The sequence below is a fragment of the Nomascus leucogenys genome, chromosome X (assembly GCF_006542625.1).
Source record: "Nomascus leucogenys isolate Asia chromosome X, Asia_NLE_v1, whole genome shotgun sequence".
NCBI classification, from domain to species: Eukaryota; Metazoa; Chordata; class Mammalia; order Primates; family Hylobatidae; genus Nomascus; species Nomascus leucogenys.
The window spans coordinates 21,858,358-21,879,671 of record NC_044406.1 but is presented as its reverse complement, the minus strand read 5'-3'; the positions used below and the strand labels follow the sequence as shown (position 1 = coordinate 21,879,671).

The window sequence follows — 21,314 nt, the reverse complement described above, 5'->3', positions numbered from 1 at the left end:
GTTTCCAAAGTGATCATAACATTTTACAGTCTCACCAGCAATGTGTGAGAGTTCCAGTTACCCAATATGCTCAGCAACACTTGGTATTGCCGGTCTTTTTAATTTTTTACCATTCTGATGGGTGTGTACTGGTATCTCATTTTGATTTTAATTCGCATTTCCATGATGTCTGAAACTAGGCACCTTTCCACATGCTCATTAGCCCTGTGGCTATCTTCTTTTCTAAAGTACCTGATCAAGCCTTTTGCCCCTTGGATATTAGGCTGTTTTGTCTTTTCCTTACTGTTCTGTGGGAGAATAACTTCAAGACCAGTAAGCTAAACTGTAAACACTGCAAGAATGAAGAGCCCCAGAGGCAGCCTGGTATGCTAGAAAGAGTCTGATACTTAAGTCATACAGACTTGTGTTCATATCAAACTAAGTTAGTCACTTCCTGATGACCTTGAGCGAGACACCCTTCTGGAGCATCAGCTTCCCCATCATGAAAATGGGATTACTGTCTTGTAGTGTTGTTGGCTCCCGAATGAGACAACATAGATGAAATGCCTGGCAGAAAAGCCCATCACAGGTGTTCAGCACTCTTCAGCACTCCTCTGTGCATTGAGAAACATTTCCCCATCTCAATCAGAAAATGTAGCTGGCACCTTCACCCAAACGTTGCTATTTGTGAAGTGCATGATGCTTTTAATTTAATGCCTGGAAATCCCATATTTGTCCTGGCTGTCTAGTGGCGTTGTCATAGAGCAACTGCCTCTCTCATGATGTGAGGGTGGTATTCTTTTTGAGAAGCAGCACTTCTCTTTTTGTTGGAGGTACAATGGCAAGGTTTACTGGATGTGATATTCTGCAGTGACTTATTTGATGTGAGACAGGAAGGGATTTACAGAGCACTCTTTAGAGCCCTGTCCTCTATTCTGGGGAAAAAGCTGGTGCGAATCAGCACTAATAAGAAACTGGGGCTGTTTCTGAAAGGGCTGCAGAGTGAGCAGCCAAGTTGTAGGCCCCTGCCCTCCCTTGTAGGAGTTTGGACTTGGGGGAAGTGATGGGCTTGGCTTAGGCATAACCTCCTCCAGGAAGCCTGCTGTAGACATGCATTTTAGATCCTCCCTGGTCCCCAGGGTGTATACACATCTGTTTTATCACTTGAAATATTATAACAGCATCTTCTTTCAGCTGTTTGAAGAAAGGAACTGAATCTTGTTATTTGTTATATCCCCGCTCCCAGCACAGCGCATGTGGAGAGTAGGCACACAATACTCAAGATAGAAACATTCTGGACAAGCCAACATACTCTTGTACAATCTCCTTGGCATTACCAGCATGCATTAAACAGCTTCCCCTTGCATGTCCTGAAACCTTGTTAAATATTGAGAAGTGATTAAGCGAAAGTACTAGCTAATTCTGAAAGACTAGAGAAAAAAAGCAAAACAAGCAAATAAAAAAGCAAACAAACAAGAAGAAACAGTACATGTTGGAAAGTATGATTGTTAAAATAAGTATATATACTTTTATGTTTGTAAAAGTAAAGATACTGTGGCAGTTTAAAAACAAAACCAAACCAGAAAGTATAGCAACACTTTTGCAGCCCGGCTCTCAAGGGAATATACAGGCAGATATTAATATATGCATTTGTAAAATGACTAGCACATTGGAATGAGAATAAAATATTTAAAAATTCTCAGTCTATCATTTCTTCTCTCCTCTTCCAGGCTGATGTAGCTTTACCAGAATCAATTTAAACCAGCCTACAGATCTCAAACTATGTTTGGGTTCACTTAAGAAATGGATGAGCTTAGGTGTTACTCTTTTAGCTTGTAAATAACATAGCTCATAGAAAGCTAAGACATAATGAAATAGAAGAACCTGGAACATAGCAAGTAGCCCTGAAATGCCACCTTAAAGTTTTCTATCTCACACTAACCACTTAAAATAATTGTTAAAATCTGTGATGTGCTTATATTATGAGGTGCTTATGCATTATTATAATGGCTATGAGAGGGCTTTGTAACTTTTTTCAGTTGAAAAGGAGCAAAAACGTCCTAAAAGGGAAAAGTGAAATGCTAAAGAGCAGACCATTTTGAGGTGGAAACATTTTCATGGTGCTTTGCACACAATTTTATACAGACAGACCCCAATAGGCGGCAAGCAACTCTCAGTAGGGAAACCTCTGATTGTTTTTATCAGGCAGAGACTGTGGGCTTTGGCAGTTCACCCTGTAAAAGACAGTCTGTCAGTCATTGGCTGCTTTCAACGTGTGAATCTGAGGGTAGGGTGTGTACTCACAGGATACTTTCCGTGGAATCTTGGAGTCTATTAGCAGTGACTGCTGAGGAAGCTTTGCTGTGCCTGCTGCCCTGCTGCCCCAGTGGGCGGGGAGTAGGAGCACCCACACTGCATACCTGTTGCAGCAATTGGCTGGCTCCTCCCGACCCCTTCCCCCCAAAAAGCCTTACATTAATAAAAGCAAACCTACACAAAATGAAAGATCTCCCTGGGGAAAGATGGGAACAATGTCTGGGTGGACTTTAGGAAACAACTTGGGAGGGGCTTTCTGAAATATGCAGAATGGCTAGCAGCAGTTAAAAAAAATAAGAATTTTGGCCGGGTGCGGTGGCTCACGCCTGTAATCCCAGCACTTTGGGAGGCTGAGGCAGGCTGATCACGAGGTCAAGAGATCGAGACCATCCTGGCCAAGATGGTGAAACTCCGTCTCTACTAAAAATACAAAATTTAGCTGGGCGTGGTGGCAGGTGCTTGTAGTCCCAGCTACTCGGGAGGCTAAGGCAGGAGAACAGCTTGAACCTGGGAGGTGGAGGTTGCAGCGAGCTGAGATCGTGCCACTGCACTCCAGCGTGGGAGACAGAGCGAGACTCCATCTCAAAAAAAAAAAAAAATTTCACCTTGTTTCCCAAGCCATTCTAGCCCAGCTTCCTGAGGATTTCTTTATATTTATATATATATATATATATATATATATATAATTGCGTACTTCAAATTTTGGGATTGAGAAGAAAGTTGTGTGTTTCTGTGTGTGTGTGTAAAACAAGCTGAGGTTATGTTTCGATGGCACAAACCTGTGTACATCGTAGATGATGATGGAAAGCAGCTGCCCTTCATCTTAGGCAGGCTCTCTTAGCTTACGTTTCTTTTGTTTGTTTGTTTGTTTTGTTTTGTTTTGTTTTTTGTGAGACACAGTTTTGCTGTTGTTGCCCAGGCCGGAGTGCAGTGGCGCGATTTCTGCTCATAGCAACCTCCGCCTCCTGAGTTCTAAGCGATTCTCCTGCCTCAGTCTCCCGCGTAGCTGGGATTACAGGCATGTACCACCACACCCGGCTAACTTTGCATTTTCTTTAATAGAGACGAGGTTTCTCCATGTTGGTCAGGCTGCTCTTGAACTCCCAACCTCAGGTGATCCGCCTGCCTCGGCCGCCCAAAGCGCTGGGATTACAGGCATGAGCCACTGTGCCTGGCCTAGCTTAAATTTTTTCAAAAAAACTTTTTATTTAAGACTCATGAGAAGTTGCAAATTAGTTTAGAGCTCCCATGTATCCCTTACTCAGCTTCCCCTAATATCTTTCATCACCATAGTAAATTACCAAAACCACAAAACTGACTTTGGTCAGTGTGACAGGCCTTATTTGGATTTCACCAGTTTTTACATGCATTCTTTTTTGTGTGTATATAGAATACAATGAGATTTTATCATATGTGCTTAATACAATTGTAAAATGATCTCTTTTTCTATCTAGTAGCAGTTCCTAACTCTAACCATGCATTAGAATTTCCTAGGGGAGCTTCAAATAAGTACCTAAGTTTGGGCCCCACTTTAGACCATGCTTTAGTCTAGCACTTCTCAGACTTTAAGATGTGTACAAATCAACTAAGGATCCTGTTAAAATGCAGATTCTGATTTAGTAGGTCTGAGTGAACCCTGAGAGTCTGCAGTTCTAATAGGGTCCCACGCGATTGCCAGTGCCACTGATGCTGCCAATCTGTGGACTATATTTGGAGTAGGCCACTGTTTTTAGACCAATGAAATGAGAATCCATGGGTTTAAGGCTTGGGTACAGTATATTTGAGTTACTATGGTGATTCTAATACGTAGCCAGGGTGGAGAACCACTGCGATATGTGATGAAATTTAAAGGCTGTGTGATCCTCGGAGGTCACACCACCCCAACCTCTATTTAAACCATTCTAGATCATTCCAGTCTCCTCTGATGAGCTATTCAAATGCCAAATAATTCTTGGAGTTAATAATTCTTTCTTACTTTATAATCCATATTCTTCTTCTGAAATTTAAATATACCCTATGTGAACTCTCTCAACAAACTTCCACTTCAATTTCTTCTCTATACTTTTGCTCATCTTGAGATAAAAGGGAAGGAGAGACTGTCCCTTTGCTTTCATACTCAAATTCTGTAAAAGAGATTGCTTCCACATTAGGACTTAGCCTCTTCTCATTCCCTTGTCAATTGGTCGCCAAGCTGACAGATATTAGAATGTTCTTTCTTTAGCACTCGACAAGACTCATTTTCAGCTGCTGACCTTGTTTTCTATCTTCCAGAGCAAACCCCAGCCAGATGGGAATTACCAACTTGCTGCCACCATATAAATACCTAAACCTACTCCCCTTCTTGCCCTCCTGTGAAAATCAAGGGCATGGCTCTCTCTCTTTTTAAGGTCAATTGCTTTCACTGGGTTTTATCTTTCCTTTCCTTCTTTCTAGTACAGTTTATTCCTTCTTCGCCCATGTCCTCAAACTCTACTAATTCTTTCCCATGGGCTTTAAAATATGTTCATGTCTCTTCCATATTTTAAAAAAGGCCTAATTAACCCCATGTCCTTTCCACCCTCTGCCACATCTCCCCTTCTTTAATAAACCCTTTACATTTGATGTCTCCAACTATACCTCAAAGGGTGATTTGTGCTTGCTAACTTTATTTCCTCACCTCCCACTCACTTCTCAAACCACTACAGTCTAGATTCTATCCTAGCGCTGAACCAAAACTCAACAATGAGTTCTAAGAAAAATTCAATGGCTACTTTTTAAATCTTCATTTCCTTAAACTCTGAGCAGACGCACACAGTTAAGTCAATAATAAAAAGTCAAGGGAGTACTTAAAAATATCTTGAGATGGTTAAGCATTTTTTTTCAGTTTTCAATGTTTTTAACTTTTAATAAAGATTTTAAGTAATATTCAGTCACTAAGAAGTTTTTAAACCTAGGTTTCATGATTCTTTGACTTCATACTTTTAAATGGAGTCAGTTATCTTCAAAACATGACAAATTTCAGAATCCATTAAAAATCATTTTATTCAAATTATGTTTTCCAAAAGAGAGGGTTCTGTGGTAGTCATCTTTGAAAGTTTTCATACCATTTCAGAAACACACTTTGCAGAATGAACATTTCATATAGGCTTGGTGTCATCTGGGCCTGAGAGACAGCGAACGATGAAGCAAAATTGTATAAGTTGTCCAACATCTTTTGTGTGAACAGAGTGAATGAGTCAACTGAGGATACAGCATTACCTACAGGAGTCTGGTGAGCCATACTGTCCAGTGATTCCACCGAAATTCCCATCTGAGCAACAGATGGAGTTTGGACAATATTCATGGCTCCAAAGGGATATTGGCTTCCTCCTCCAGATTTAAGACCTGAAATTTTGAAGATGGCACTTGGTTTCCCATTCATGACAAATCATAGGAGTTGTCATACTGGCATCCCATTTGAATCAGGATAGGAAAAGTAGACAGAGCCTACTGGATTCCCATGAAAATGGAATCCATATTTTCATGGGAATCCAGCAGGCTCTGGTAAAGCCTGAGCATGGTTTCTTCACTGCTGCATCCTCTACTATATGCCCGGCAATCAATGGTACTCAGTAAATATTTGTAGTTTGACTGAAACCCTTTTTTTCTCCCATAATGAATTACATGACTCAACTCTTTCTTCTCCTCCTGTCTTTCGACCTAGCTTTCTCAGTGTTCTTCTGACTTCTCTACCTTTGCCTGTTTGTAAATTTGATGTTACTCAAGACTGTCATTGGCACTTCTGATCTTGTCATAACAGAATATATTCTTCGCAGGCAATGAATTCCACCTCCATGATTTGACTTGTCACCTTTACACTGACCAATCTCCAGTTCACTTCAACACTTTACCTCTTCTTCAAACTCCGGATCTTAATTTCCATCTGCCTCCTGAAGATTTGCAAATAAATGGTATGGGAGTATTGCAACTGGCATATATATAACAGCTGAATCCTTTTCTCCAAATTTGTTCTTCCACCTGTTTCCTGTAATGGTTAACACAGCATCATCCTCTTTCTACTCACCCAGCTGGGAAACTTCTAAGCCACTGTCACCCTTTTCCCTTTGATGACTCCCAGATCCAATGATCTTGAAGTCTTATGAATTCTATCTCCCAATCTTTGGGCTGGTATTTTCAGTGTATGTTCTGAAGCACATTGGATTCTTGGGATGTTGATAGGGGCCACCAAAAAAGTAAAAAATATTCATCTCAAATAGATTTGAGAAATGCCAAACTGGACAGAGTTAAATAGGTTTCGTTACAGAGGAACTTTTAGAGCTTTTACTATGATAATGTGCATGCAATATGAGGATCTGATATGGGGGTACCACATCTATTGTTTGCCAAAGTTATTTGGCCACAGAGCTTTTTTTTTTTTTTTTTTTATAGCACTAAAGGGAGCTTTCCTAGAACACATTTTGGAAAATGGTGGTCTGATCTATGTCCTTTCTTCTCTTTCTGCAGCTATTGTATTCCAAGCCTTCTGCCTGCAGACTTACAACAGCTCCTTGGGTGCACAGATGGCATCTCCCTGTCTCCAGTGTCTTGCTTCTCCTATTTAACCCCTACACTTCTGTAAGAGGTACCCTTATTAGAGTTGGATCATGTATCTTCCCAGAGTAGTAGCCATGCTGTCCCTTACTCTGTCCTGATTATCTATATCCTTACTTATTTTCTGCCTGTTTTTTTTTTAATCCATTACTGACAGAGGAATGTTGAAGTCTCCAACTATAATAGTGGATTTGTCTGTTTCTCCTTTCAGTTCTATCAGTTCGTGCCTCATGTATTTTAATGCTCTGTTGTTAAGTATATACATATTTAAGATTGTTGTATCTTCTTGGAGAATTGATCCCTTTATAATTAGGTAATACCCCTCTTTATTCCTGATAATTGTTCTTGTTCTGATGTTAGCTTCGTCTGAAATGAACATAGCTACTCTAGCTTTCTCTTGGTTAGCAGAATTAGCATCCCTTTACTTTTAACTGTATGACTCTATTTAAAGTGGGTTTCTTATAGACAATATAGAGTTAGGTCTTTTTTTTTCCATAATCCACTTTGACAGTCATCATCTTTTACTTCGTATATTTATACCATTCACACTTAAAGTGATTATTGATATAATTAGATTAATATCTGCCATGGTGGTAACTGTTCTCAGTTTTTTGTTTTTTTTTGCATTTGTTCTTGTTTTTTTACCTCCTCTTTTTCTGCCTTCTCTGCTTTTAATTGAGCATTTTATCTCCTCTGTTAGTATATCAATTTTACTTCTTTAAAAAAATTTTTAGTGGTTGCCCTAGCACTTACAATATACATTTATACCTAATTTAAATTCACCATTAAACAATACTGCTTTATATGTGGTGCAGTTATAACAGGGTATTCCCAATTCCTCCCTCACATGCCTTGCGACATGGCTGCCATTCATTTCACTTATCCATGTTATAATCATCCAATATATTGTTGCTATTGATTTAAATGAAGTTATGTTTCAGATCAATTAAGAGTAAGAAAAATAAAAATATTTTAGTTCAGCTAGTTTAGCTTCATTTATTCCTTCTCTAATACTCTTCTTTATATAGATCTGAGTTTGTGACCTATATAATTTTCCTTTTTCTTGAGCAACTTCTTATAACACTTTTTGCGGGACAAGACTGCTGGCGATGAATTCACTCAGTTTCTGTCTGAGAAAGTCGTTATATCTCCTTCACTTTGAAGCATAATTTTGCTGGCTATTGAATTTTAGGTTGATTTTTTTTCTTTTAACCCTTTAACTATTTATCTTCATTCTCTTCTTGCAATTTTTTCTCTGATAACTCTAATGTAATTCTTTTCCTTGTTCCTCTATATATAAGGTGTCCCCCCAACCCTGGCTTCTTTTAAGACTTCCTCTTTGTCTTTGGTTTTCTGTAGTTTGATTATGATACACCTAAGTGTGGTTTTATGAGTACTTATCTGTCTTGGTGTTCTTTGAGCTACCTGGATCTGTGGTTTGGTGTCTTTAATTTTGGAAAGTTTTGGCCATTGTTACTTCAAACGTCTTCTGCTTCATTCTTCTCCTTCTGGTATTCCAATTATGTGTATGTCATATATTTTGATAACCCTGTCTCACAATTTTTAGATGTTCCGTTTGCGATTTTTTTTTCTCTTTTAACTCTTTGTGTTTCAGTTTGTGACGTTTCTATTGCCCTGTATTCAAGCTCACTGATTCTTTCCTTGGCAGTTAAGTCTACTGATGAGTTCATCAAAGCCTTTCTTCATTTCTGTTCCAGTGTTTATCTCTAGCATTTCCTTTTGATTCATTCTGAGAGTTTCCACTTCTCTGCTTACATTACCCATGTGGTCCTGATGTCTACTTTTTCCACTAAAGCCCTTAACATATTAATCATTGTTACTTTATTTTTTTGAGACAGGATCTCACTCTGTTACCCAGGCTGGAGTGTAGTGGTGTAATCAAAGCTCACTGCAGCCTCAAACTCCTGGGCTCAAATGACCCTCCTGTCTCAGCTTCCCAAGAATCTAGGACTACAGGCATGTACCACCATGCCCTGTTAATATTTTTTAAATTTTTTTGTAGAGACGGGCTCTTGCTATGTTGCCCAGGCTGGTTATGAACTCCTGGCCTCAAGCTATCCTTCCACCTTGGCTTCCCAAAGTGCCAGGATTATAGGCATGAACCACCTCGCCTGGCCTTCATAGTTACTTTAAATTCCCTGTCTGGTATTGAATTTAAATTCCCATATCTGAGTCTGGTTTTGATGTTTCCTTTGTCTCTTCAGAGTATATATATTTTATTTTGGCTTGCCTTGTAATTTTTTCTTCAAGGTTAGACATGTTATATCAGTTAATACGAACTAAGATAATAGGACTTTACAGGGAAGATTTATGTTAATCTAGGGGTCAGAATGTATTTAATGTTTGTTGTAGCTATAGGTACCAGAAGTTTAATTTCCTCTACTGTCCTTGTTTTTGTCTCTCTTGTTTACGTTGGATTTTCCCACATACTTCTCCTCAGAGAGGGTCTGTGTCTTTTTGCTCTTTCAGCTGTAATCCACTATTATTAAACTGCAGCTCTGCTGATGTGGTAGTAAAGTGTGGTAAGGGGAAATTGCTATATAATCTTCCAATGAAATCTCAGTCTTTTAGTAGACCTGTGACCTTCACAAGTATTTCTCTAGTGGTATAGTTTTTTCCTGTCTTCTATTCCCTTCCCTGGCTATAGTGCTTCAAATTGATTTCTTTGAATCCCTGACCCCTGTTGACTCTCTCCCCACCAACTCTTAGGTAAGGCAGAAAGGCTGAAGGGAGCTGAAATGGGAAAGAACCTAGGATAACGTTTCAGAATCGTGCTCTGGCAAGTCCATTCTCCTGGAGAGTAAGCATTTGTTAATGGAGAACACTGGGTGGATTTCACAATGATAATATTGCTGATCCCATTTTATAGATGAAGAAATTGAGACCTCCCAGAGAGGTTAAGTGAATTGATCAAGGACACATTAATAGTTCACAGCCTCAAACACAAAACTTTGCGTTCTAAAGCGATGCTTTTTCCACTCTGCCCAAACTGGTACCCACTGAATTTTGGTTGCAACTGTCACCTCTCTCTGACAGCACTTGACATCAAACAGTAATTGACACTGAACATTAGCTGCCAGGGTCCTCCCTGTGGACACCTCACCTCTGACAACTGACGACTCTTCCTTTACCAAACTCTAGTCAGGCTCCTCTGAACCTTCTTCCCAACTAACCCTTGGCATTCAGATGTCCTTTTCTGTCTTTACATCATCCAACTTTAAGAAGACTTCTTCTAAATCCATTTAACCATAATCCCCCACCCTTTGTATCTGATCATTCTAGATATCTGACCAAATTCTTCATCTCTGACCATCTCTCAGATGATATCTGATCATCCTGGCCAGCTTTCAGCAAGAATCCTGTCGGATTGGTTTAGCCAGAATCTGCCCCTTCCCCCGATGTTTCCTCTTAATAATGTTCTATCCACTGACCCCATCCTGCTCCTTGGCTATAAATTCCCACTCTTCCTTGTCATGTTCAGAGTGGGTCGGATCTCTCCCCAACTGCAAAACCCCACTGCAGTAGTCCCTATACTATCTTAGTGGCTCCTGCTGAATAAACTCTGCCTTATCATTCTTTAACAAGGGTTTTGAGTAACTTTTTCTTTAACAGGACCACAGTACTGGGACCCTATCTCAGAAATGCAGCATGTAGCTCCTATTTGTGCCTGCTGTACCATCTGGTTTGTTTTAAAGGAAGGCAAATGGCAGATGACCCTGTATGGGAAGTCTTTGGAAGAACAAAAGCTTTGGCAATCCCATATGTGGAGGTGGTAGCAACAACATCCATGGTGTGTGTGTATTGTGGGGAAGGTGTATCTCTCTTCCTCCATCTCAGGGTGTCCTTTCCTCTATTCAGCCCCTTTCTCCTGAATTCCAACACCAGGAGACAGGCAGTAGAGTATGGCCCTCTGTTCAACATGCTTGCCTTACAGTGCAAACTTCAGCTATTCAGATTTATTTAATACCCTTTGTAGAAGAGCTATTATAGCATCATTCAGAATTAAGTGCTGAGCAAACAACTTTTTCATCCTACTTGTATCTTATTGGCCAGATTCCACAGAGAGAGACTGCATTTTTGGAAGTAATACTGGTAGCTAATTTCTAGGATACTTTATAGCAGTGGTTCTGAAAGTGTGGTCCCTGGACCAGCAAGAACAGCATCACCTTGCGAATCTGTTAGAAATGCAAATTCTCAGGCTCCACCCCAGACCTACTGACTCAGAAGCTCTCTGGGGTGGAGACCACAATCTATTTTGAACAAGTTCTCCAATGCCTATCTGCTCAAGTTGGAGAGCCACTACTTTAGCTTATAGAGGCAATTAATTAGAACTGAGTAGTCAGGATATACAAAGGTTCAGCAAGGTTCCTTAGATCCACTAATCTACTGCTCTACTCAAAATGCTGTCTGCAGTCCAGTAGCATCAACATCCCTGGGTGCTTGTTGGAAGTGCAGAATGTCAGTGCTACTGCCTCAGACCTACTGAATCAGAATTTGCATGCTGAAATTCCCAGGGAATTTAGAAGTACAAAGTTTGAGAAGTACTGCTAACCCTCACTTACGCAGAGGTTAATTTTGTTTGAAGAGATTAGGGATAGAGAACCAGATAGGCAGAGGAATCTTCTTTGGTGGATTTGATGTGGAGCCTGAATAATTGTGGATTTCTTTTGGGATCCTATAAAAAGAAATTTTCTAAAGGGGTAGGTGGGGAAGCACACTGAACTAAATGATCAAAATTCACAGTCTGCAAAATTTTGCAACATTCCAGTTTCAGAGGACTTTACAATTATCACTTTGCCTGGTGCTCCTGATCTCTGGCAATTCTTATGACACTCTTCCCTATGAAGTGCTTGCAGATCTACTTATGTGGACAAGATTTCCCAGGGAAACACTGTAGTCATGTAAATTCAGTAAGAGAGGAGAATGATCAACATTCTCACCTAAATCACTGGAGAATCCCTCTTTGGCATGCTGTGCTGTGAGATGTGGTGAGGAGAGCCCTGAAACCAGAGCCCGCAGCTTCTCAGAAGTTTTAATTCAAAAGGCACTTCCCTGGGCAGGAAGTGAAGGCTTTTTTTTGTGTGCAAAGCCTCATCAGGCATGAAGAGGAACCACGTTGGTGTGCTGGAATGCAATGCACCCATCCCCATCTGCAGCTCTGCCTGCCTAAGAACTTTCTGCAGGAAGAGGAGCTGCATGCTCAGCAGTAGGTTGAATCCAATTGTCTGTAATGACTCAGATGGAGTCATTAAAGACCAACAAATTGGCAATATGAGTATTGAATGTAGATTGAGCACCCATTATTGCCTGTTGGATCAAAGAAAAACGTGGCTACATGTGTATTTACTCAACAGGCAATAATGGCTTTGAAAGAGCTGGCACATGTGAGGAAATAGCAGTCATTTTCAAAGTAAATAGTAGTAATGATAACACACTTTACAGAAGGCTATGGTTACACAGTGCCTTCACATACTTTATCTCATTCTATCTTTACCTTAAGTGGGTGAAGGAGATGCTGTTACACTCAGTGCAAATAAGGAACCTGTTTCTCAGGGAGGTTAGGTGACTTGCCCAAAGATACATACTTAGGAGAACTGGAACTTGAACTTGGCTTTCCTGATTCTAAATCCAGTTTTCTGTTTTCAACAGTTAAATTTGAGCCTTGCTACTCAAAGTGTGTTCTGCTGATCTGTAGCATCAGCATCACGTCAGATCTTGTTAGAAATGCAGACTTGCAGGTCCCACCCCAGACCCTCTGAATCAGTCTGTATTTTAGCAAGATGCCTAGGTGATGTGTGTGCATTTTAGAAAGTCTGAGATCAATCAAACAATCTTTACTCAGTATGACTACTTGCCTATACCACAAGAACAAAAACAAAATCCAACAACTCAAACCTCATACAATTAAGGTATAAATATCGCAAAATGTTCTTGAGCATTTATAATGACAGCTCTATAGTAGAGATGCATTTTTTTTTCTTGAGACAATTAGAAAGAATTGACAAAGCCATGGTATTAGTGACAGCAGGAGAGCCTCATGGAGGAATGGGTAAAGGAATCTGTATCTTCCACGCTGAAAAATTAGCAGTTTTAGTGTTTCCATGAAACTCACAGAAATATGCTGATTTTGTAGAAGTATCATTTTTTTTTTAAGTTTGCCTTTTAGAACAATACTGTCTGTTACTCTGGGCTAACTTTTAAGAAGAGGGAGACTGAGCAACATCAGAATGGTGATCTCCTGAACACTGGTGCTATGGTCAGGAAAACCATTTGTCCTTGATTTTTTCTTTTAAGTGTGTTTCCTATTTACATTTGAATATGGGTGTGGCCAATGTTTTGAGACTTTTTAAGTAAATAAGAGAATGTGTAGTGTGGGGACCTGGTTTCCAGGGTGCTCACTGGGAACTGCACAGGGCTCCACCCTCCGACATGGAAATGGACCACTGAATGGGGACTGAGGTCAAGTTTATACCCTCCCAAACTGTGCTTGGACCAGAGAAGGTCGTCAGATATTTGGTTTTCTAAGAATTTCTCCTTATATAAATGGCAGCAGATCTGGAAACAGAATGGATGGTTATTGCTTATCAACAAGTTTGAAACCAAGATTTGTCAAGGATGAAAAATGAATATAGAGCAAAAGAAATCACATGGTCATGCTACCAGGCAAAATTATATTTGACCAAAATAAATCAATAGGGAGGCAGAGCACATTTTCCATCTTACAAGCTATAAACCAGTAACAATTTATTAAGCACCTGCTGCAAACTCCACATTATGCTAGGCTCTAGGAGAGATTTGGCAGTGTCAGACATTGTTCCTGCCCCTGAAGAGTTCATTATCTCTCTTAAGAGAAATGATCACATGACAATATAGCAAATTACATAAGAGTCTACAGCTCTGCATTAAAGAATGTGGATAAGAATGAAAGCCCAATAGATTTAAGGGAGAGAAGAAGCCATGAATCTGAGAAAGCCTCATAAAGTAGGAGGCATGTGAACTGGTCCTTAAAAAGAGGAGGGAGGGCACTTTTAGGGAGAACAACAAAAGTAGATGTGTGAAGATGGGGGCCTGCAGACTTCTGTATTCATAAAGGTGAGAATGAATATGTGCCTCTCAAATATAGAGGTTTGGCATCTAAGACCACGCATCCTGTTGGTGTCTAGGCCCTGTTTGGAGTCATCTTTACCAGCATCCACTGGCACTTGTCAAACTTGAGAATAACTAAATAGCTATGCTGGATGATTCTTAACTGTAAGCTTCATGGAGACAGGGTCATAGCCATCTTGTTGAGTAAAGGGATGAATATCCATTCCCTAGAAACGGGGCCCTAAATCTCCAGATGCATAACTCTAGATGAATATAAGACCCTTAGGGCAGATGCTCTCAGGGTCCCACCCGTATATTCTCAGCTCACACTCACCTCTCCATGCTAAGGTTGCTTGCTATAAACACCTGTAGCTCTGTACCCAATTCTTTTTTAAAAAAAAAGAAAAAATATATATATATATAGGGAGAAACACAGCATAAGAAAATGCCAGAAATTTAATGTTCCTAAATGCAGTTGAATCAGCCGATGATGGCTGGAGTTGGGGAAAAAATATTCAGCTTCTTTATCCACAACTGAGATTTCTCCAACACATTCTACAGTGTCTCCCAGAGTTCCCTAGTGAGACTGAGCCCCAGTTGCCCACAGTAGACACTTGCTTAATAATACTCTCTTGATTGGCTTTCTGCTACTCACTGTTTTACTTCCCCACTCCCCTATCAGCCTTTTCTGATATCACCTCCCAAGATAACCAACTGCACTTAAATAAATCATCTTAACTGTACTTGAAGCCTATGAATTAAACCTAAAGTGGAAGACCTAACAATGGGGATCTTTCAAAATAGCAGAAACAATATTCTCAAGAGGATTTCTTAGAGAGCAAGAAGATAAAAATAGCTTTTTCTATTTCCTCACTGCCTCCTTTTGTTCAAAATATGAATTCTGAAGTTGCAAGCACAACATATTATTCAGGGCTTCCCGTAAGAAATAACAACTGGTGTTGATTTCCTTTTTTTTCTTTTCTTGTCTTTTAAAGGTTAGCGATTACTCACCTCCCCTGCTGGTCATTAAATCAGTCTGGCAGGATTCCTCGGTAGTTCTGTGGCCTTCCGGGTATGTGGCGGAGACACAGGCAGTGCTGCAGACAGGCCTGCTTGCTGTGATGTGCTATCAAGCAGGTGACTTCAAAGGTCTGCTTTAAGCCTATCTCAAGTATCACTTGGGGCTCACACTGAGCCCCGAAATCAGGTACCAGATGGCACATCCCACAAAGTCAAAGTTGATCAGCTCACCAGCATCTCACATTTCCCTGGCTCTTGTGCCAAGGGACTGGAAACACTCAGGTAGAAAACAAATAACTTCTGTTAGCTTACTTCTCCTTCTCATATTTGTAAGGAGTCATCAGTTCAATGCTTGACTGTCCTGTGAGGTTTATAGGTCTGGTGAATCCTGAGAGGCTCAGTTTTTGTGGTCATTTAAAATATAATCATCCTTCCCTAACTCTAATATGGCATCTATCAAGATGCCATGAGTTATTACAAAGGTGGGCTTCCTCTCCCCCTAAGGTTTTATATCTAAATTTCAGTTTAATCAAAGTTTGTCTCAAATGTGTACCTAAATGGAGAATTAAAAGGCTGCTCCCCAAATCTAAATGAGACAAGTGGGCATCTGACATACTAATCACACAAATGAAATGTGCTTAAAAGTCAGACAACCCTAGGATGAGACTGTGCTTAGATTATTTGGATACACTACCTACGAAATGAAAGGAGAATGAAAACCGATCTCAGTCTCTCCTTAATTTTCCCCTAGTACAAAAATAAAGAGTAAAAGTCAATTGACTGACCCAGCAAATGCACAAATGCTGCCTTTTCAGGCCCAGGCTCAATCTTTTCTAAGAGTATCTGCCACTTGGATAAAACTCACCAGAAGGGACCGGACTGCCCAAGGCTTCATAGCACCTGTCACCAAACAAAGCACCCTGAGATGCTAAGAGAAGATTCTAGCATTAGCCTCTGTGGAGATGACCTTTAAGGTGCCTTCTAAACCCAAGGTTCTTTGATTCCGTGTTTCTTAGATGCAAGCTCTTCTATTGTCATTTTATACTTGGAAAAGCAGAGAGGCTGGAATAGGCAACAAAGCACTGCCTCCTGCCTCCTCAGGCCGCTGCTCACATTGGGGTCTTACACACTGTCAGAAGAAGCCCCACCTAAGTGGGCAACTGCTACTGACTGATGCTTAAGGCATGCCAATAATGGGCACTCTAGTAATGGACAAGTCTCAAAGGCCAGTGTCAGCTTAGCCACTTCGCCATTCAAGCAGTTATACTACATTCAGTTTCTTGGGCTCCTCTACAGCAGGTGGGATTTAGACCTGAAGGGGCAGAGCTATCGAAGAGAGCCAGATAACCGCATTTTGGGGAAGATTACACCGGAAAATCTGGTCTCTGCTCAACTGCCCAAGAGAGCATCACCTTAGAGGTCATAATATTTGTCCCCAGAGCTCTGTGAACTTCTCTTTGGCATTTTTTCATTTTACATAATCAATATAGCAAAAAAAGAATCTTTAAAAAACAAAAGAAACATGCAAAGCAGAGAGTTTCTCCACCTTGGCACTATTAACATTTGGGGTTAAGTAATTTTTTTGTTGTGGGGGCTATGCTGTGCATCACAGGATGTTTAGCCGCAAACCTGGCCTCTACCCACTAGATGCCAGTAGCACATGCCTCTTCCCCAAGTTGTGAGAACCAAAAATGTCTCCAGCCATTGCCAGATGTCCCCTGGGTGGGTGCACAGTCAGCCCCGGTTGAGAACTACTGCCTTACAGATTAACATTATTAACTTCTTGAAAGTGCTCTAGTCATGAAATTTTAGAATACAACATAGGAACTTTTAACGTATAGATAGCAAATTTCTCAGGCTTCGTGAGCCACAATTTCTGCTATATAGCCTTCTTGGTTTTTGTTTTGTTGTGTTTATAATCTTTTAAAACTGTAAAAACTCAGTCTACGTTAAAAAATAGGCTGAAATTTGCTGATCCTTAGATTGTAGAGGAAGAAATGATGGTGATTCCTATAATGATTGAAAGTGTTGAGACAGCATTTGGAAAAACTGTGATCTTGATCTAGCTACCCAGTCTTTGTGACTCCGAGCTAGCAGTTATGCTGCCTTTCTTGGAAAGCCTGAAGTAAATAACTTCAAGTTAGATTTTATTAACCTTGTTTGCAACTTAATTCTATTTAATGTATTTAAACATAAAAGGTTTAAGTGAAACAGAAACTTGATATTTGAATGAAATGAGATCTCCTAGGAAATGGAAGAATGTTTGCTATGTGAAGATGCGTCCTTCCCGTGGTTTGGAATAAAACATTCTGAGTTTCCCCTGAAGAAGAGGACTTTGTACAAAGGCAATTCCCCTACCCAATTTTCAAACTGAAATATGTTTTGATATCACTACGAGGGTTGTCAAGGAGGGAAGAATGATATCTTGCAAACAAAGAATCCTAGAAACTGTCTGTAGAGTTGTAAAAATAAAAATCTCACTATGCAAACACATTTCAAATTTGTTTTTATGGAATTTTCCTTAACTTATCACATAAATGTCTGAGTAAACTAGGGAGGGTCTATTCAACAAGTATTTATTGAGTACCTATTATGTGCCAGGGACTGTGTAAGGAACTAAAGTTCAATCAACCTGGACCCTGCCAATGAGCAGCACTCAATCAGGAAGCAGCTACATTCAATCATCCAGAGATTTTTTTTTTCCAATAAAATCTTCTTTCTATCCTTGTATATTGTTAATTATAAATATCTTATGCTTTACTTTGGGCATTTGGAATTTCTGTATGTGGATTTTAATTGACACTAGACATAATCAGTTAAGAAAAATATTCTTATGATCCAATTACCACTATTAGAACAACTGGATGGGATGGGATATAAAACTTTGGTCAACTGTACTTCATTTGGATAACAAAAATGTACATTTTAAATCATTCCAGTAGTGTATCATATGAAAGTAAATTATAATGAAAAGAACACTGGGCTTGGAGTCCAAAACCCTGGGTCCAGTCCAGTCCAGGTTCTAGTCTTATTTTTTTTCCCATGGACAAGTCAGTTAACTTCTAAGAAGTAGTTTTCTCATATGTAAAATGGGATATAGCATTTTTCCTAATTTACTGTATTTAAACATACTGTATATTTATAACCTATAAAGTCCTATAAAGATGATGTCATTATCATAAGTACTGGGCTGTACTGATTCTTCACTTTACATAGATGATTCTGGAATAAATAAAGAATTGCTTTGTTACCAGCCTGGATCAATTCTCAAAGGGACCTACTTACACTTCATTTTAGGTGATCGCAAAGAAACGTATCCATAAAAGCTTGTGAGGCCCTACTTTGAAATTTGCTTTGAGATGAACATCATGGATTTTCTGTTACAAGATATAATCAGCTAAATTTAATTTTCTAGGCAAAAGAAGACATTTGAAGAGCAGCATTTATTTAAAGAGGTTCAGAAACTACAGCATGAGCCCTTGTCAACACCAGCAGGTCCTACCCACTTTTGCCTAATATTGCATCTTTGCCCTGTAGCCTTCAGGGGAAACCAATGCTAGGGGGAGTCATGCCTCACAGTGTGGGGTCAACTTCTACGCTACAGTGATCAGAGTATGGTAATCATATCATTTGCGCAAATTCGAGAAAGCTCCTCCCAACCAGATCAGCTGGATTTTCAAATACCGATATTTTTCTGTAATACTCTCAATTACATTTAAAAACATCAACCTGGCTTTTCGTTTTCTGTCATCACTCCCTCCCAGTCTATTTTTTTTTTGTCAGCAAATAGTGGGGCCAATATCCCAAGAAGGATCTACTTCACTGCACAGGTACAATCCCAAAACATTAAGAGGAGAGAATGGGTCTACTCTTCTTGCTTGAAGCAACACCCTACACAGCCCTACAAGTCACCTCCTCAGTTTTGTACCGGGGTCTGAAAAAGCCTCAGACCTGCTTATGCTGTGTCCACTTCACTTCATTTCAAATGTGACGCCATAAAACCGGCAGGGACTGTTCGGTGTTGTGTAGTGTTAACTGTCAATGCTATCCTTGATGCCAGTAACGAAGTATCAGAATAACACTAGTAACAACAATAACAGTGATTCTTTCACTCCTGACACCTTTTGTAAAGGACAAGTCATCATGTCTCTAAATGGAAAAAAATATTTAAAAAAGTAAGTGCTCACTCCCACACTTTACATTACCATGACTAATGAAGGTCCATCTCTTCCTGTCCCCTGGCTCCATACCTACCAAAAGTAGGGGTTGGATGCAGAAAGAAAAAATTAAACATATAATTTAAAATTGAAGACAGTTAATTCCTTGGTTTCGTAAGTCTGGATTTTTATAAGCTGTATGAACTCATTTGACCAGAGAGACATCAGCTAGAAATAAGTTTGGACCACTGTTAGGCTTGGTTTTGATTTTACTCAGACACCTAGAAGATGAAAAACCATCCCACTTCTTAAAACAATCCACTGATTTGACCATTGTCCTTTAAAGTTGCCCTTTAGACATGGAGGCAAAGCGAAGCCTCTGTCTCTCCAGTCTCAACCTTCTCCTATAACACTCTTTTCTGTCCTGAACTGATCAAAATCAAATAGGGAAGAAGTAATCCAGTTGAAAAGAGATCTGATGTGCTTGTTGATGTCTCATTAACCTTGAGAGTGACTGTAACTGGTGACTGCCTGTCACAATGGTGTGATGGTTTGTGAGGGGGGGAAAAAGGCAATGGAAAGATCACCTTGAAAAAAACACAAAAAGAGAAATATCATTTAGTAGATCATCAATCAAAAGATGGGGCATTTCTAACTGTCAGAACTGGTTAAATTACAGTTTCCTTATGCCCATGATGAATCTACTACGTGTTTTCTTGTGAAAGCTTTTGGAGCAGTATTTATCTGTGTCCCAAAATATAGTCACTAAAGTATTGAGAAAAAAAAAACAAAAAACCACTTTGACCCTGGAAGTCTAATCATGAGAAAAACAAACATCTCGGGATTAATGTTATTAAGATTCTGTGATGAGTAAATGTGTGATTTGTGTGCCATTAAAAATATCATGAGCCACTCAGCGTGGGAAGATCCTAATTCCATTGAGCCCCTAGTCAGATTCCCCTCATTACTAATTGCTGATTGATAACATGTCAACAAACGGACATAGGAAAATAATGGATGGAAATTAGCTTGTCTCCAGGGATAAACTATTACCTGTAGAGGAAAAGAAGAGCAAAGAGTTCCCCAGGTTTCCCGGCAGACTCCCCTTGGGATAAGCAGACTAGAAATCTAACCAGCCTCTAGTACCAGATCTGGACTAGAGACTCACACAAAACCATCACCTTCCATCCCTCTGCACCAGAGTCCCAGCTGGGACTGGTTCTTGTCTGCCCTCCCCAAAGGAGAACCTTAAGTAAACAAGCTCCACAGTCCCCATCAGGGCTTCAGATGGAACATTCTCACCTATCTTGCCTTTTCTCTCATGAGGTCTCCACTTTTCCATCTCTAGTCCTCACTCCTCTGCTTTTCTTAGGAACTTCCTGAAAGTTACCACCTTAACCTCACTTTCCACATCAAATTCCCACCTCAAGCTGATGGCACAACCGGTTTCTGCGAGTGTCACCCTCTAACCAGCTGCTCGGTTTCCTGTGCTCTTCTCGGGGCCACACAGCCTGGCTTCTGTTCTCACCCTTCTGGCTTTGCCCCTCACCCCCATGCTCAGATGCACCCAAATAAAAGTGGATTGATCGGTTCCCTCTTTTCCCACAAAGTTTTGGCATTTCTTGAGGAGCTGCTGTGAAAGACGAAGTAACTGCGAATTACAAACATAATTTCATACCCTAGAAGATAGAGATGGCTACCTCGCTCCGGAGAAGAGAGCAGCAGGGCAGCCCCCTGTCCTCGCCAGAGACCACACTTCTTTCTGGGTGGTGGGAGGCATTTTCCTCACCATCCCGCCTCACATTCTTTTGTCCTTTCCCAACCTCCCCCACCAACAACCGTTCCCCAAACACTCCGGGGGGCCAGAAAAAGGGAGAAACAAAACTGAGCACAGGGAGGGGGATCTCGGAATCCCCTCGAAGCATAGTATTTTGTTCTCAAGTAGTAGGACTTTACAGAATGTCTTCTCTCGTTCTGCTCCTTCCTGGCCCAGTTACCCCAAAGCCTCCCCACCCCCAAGCCCACTGCGACCAAAACAAGCGCACCGACCACAGCACTGTGGCCGCCGCCGCCCCAACTGTTGCAGCAGCTGGGGGGTGGCGGTGGTGGCGACGCGGGCAGGGCTGGACCCGGACCCCGACGCTCCCTGTCCAGGAGGCTGGGAGG

At 40.5% G+C, this 21,314-nt stretch overlaps 1 protein-coding gene and 1 pseudogene across 2 annotated transcripts in view; both read right to left on the bottom strand.

Moving 5' to 3' along the window:
- The window catches only part of PTCHD1 (patched domain containing 1), a 71,724-nt gene that overhangs the window by 49,336 nt on the left and 1,074 nt on the right, over positions 1-21,314 (bottom strand). The gene's annotated exons all lie outside the window — the stretch shown is intronic.
- On the bottom strand, positions 5,324-20,767 carry LOC115833343 (annotated as a pseudogene).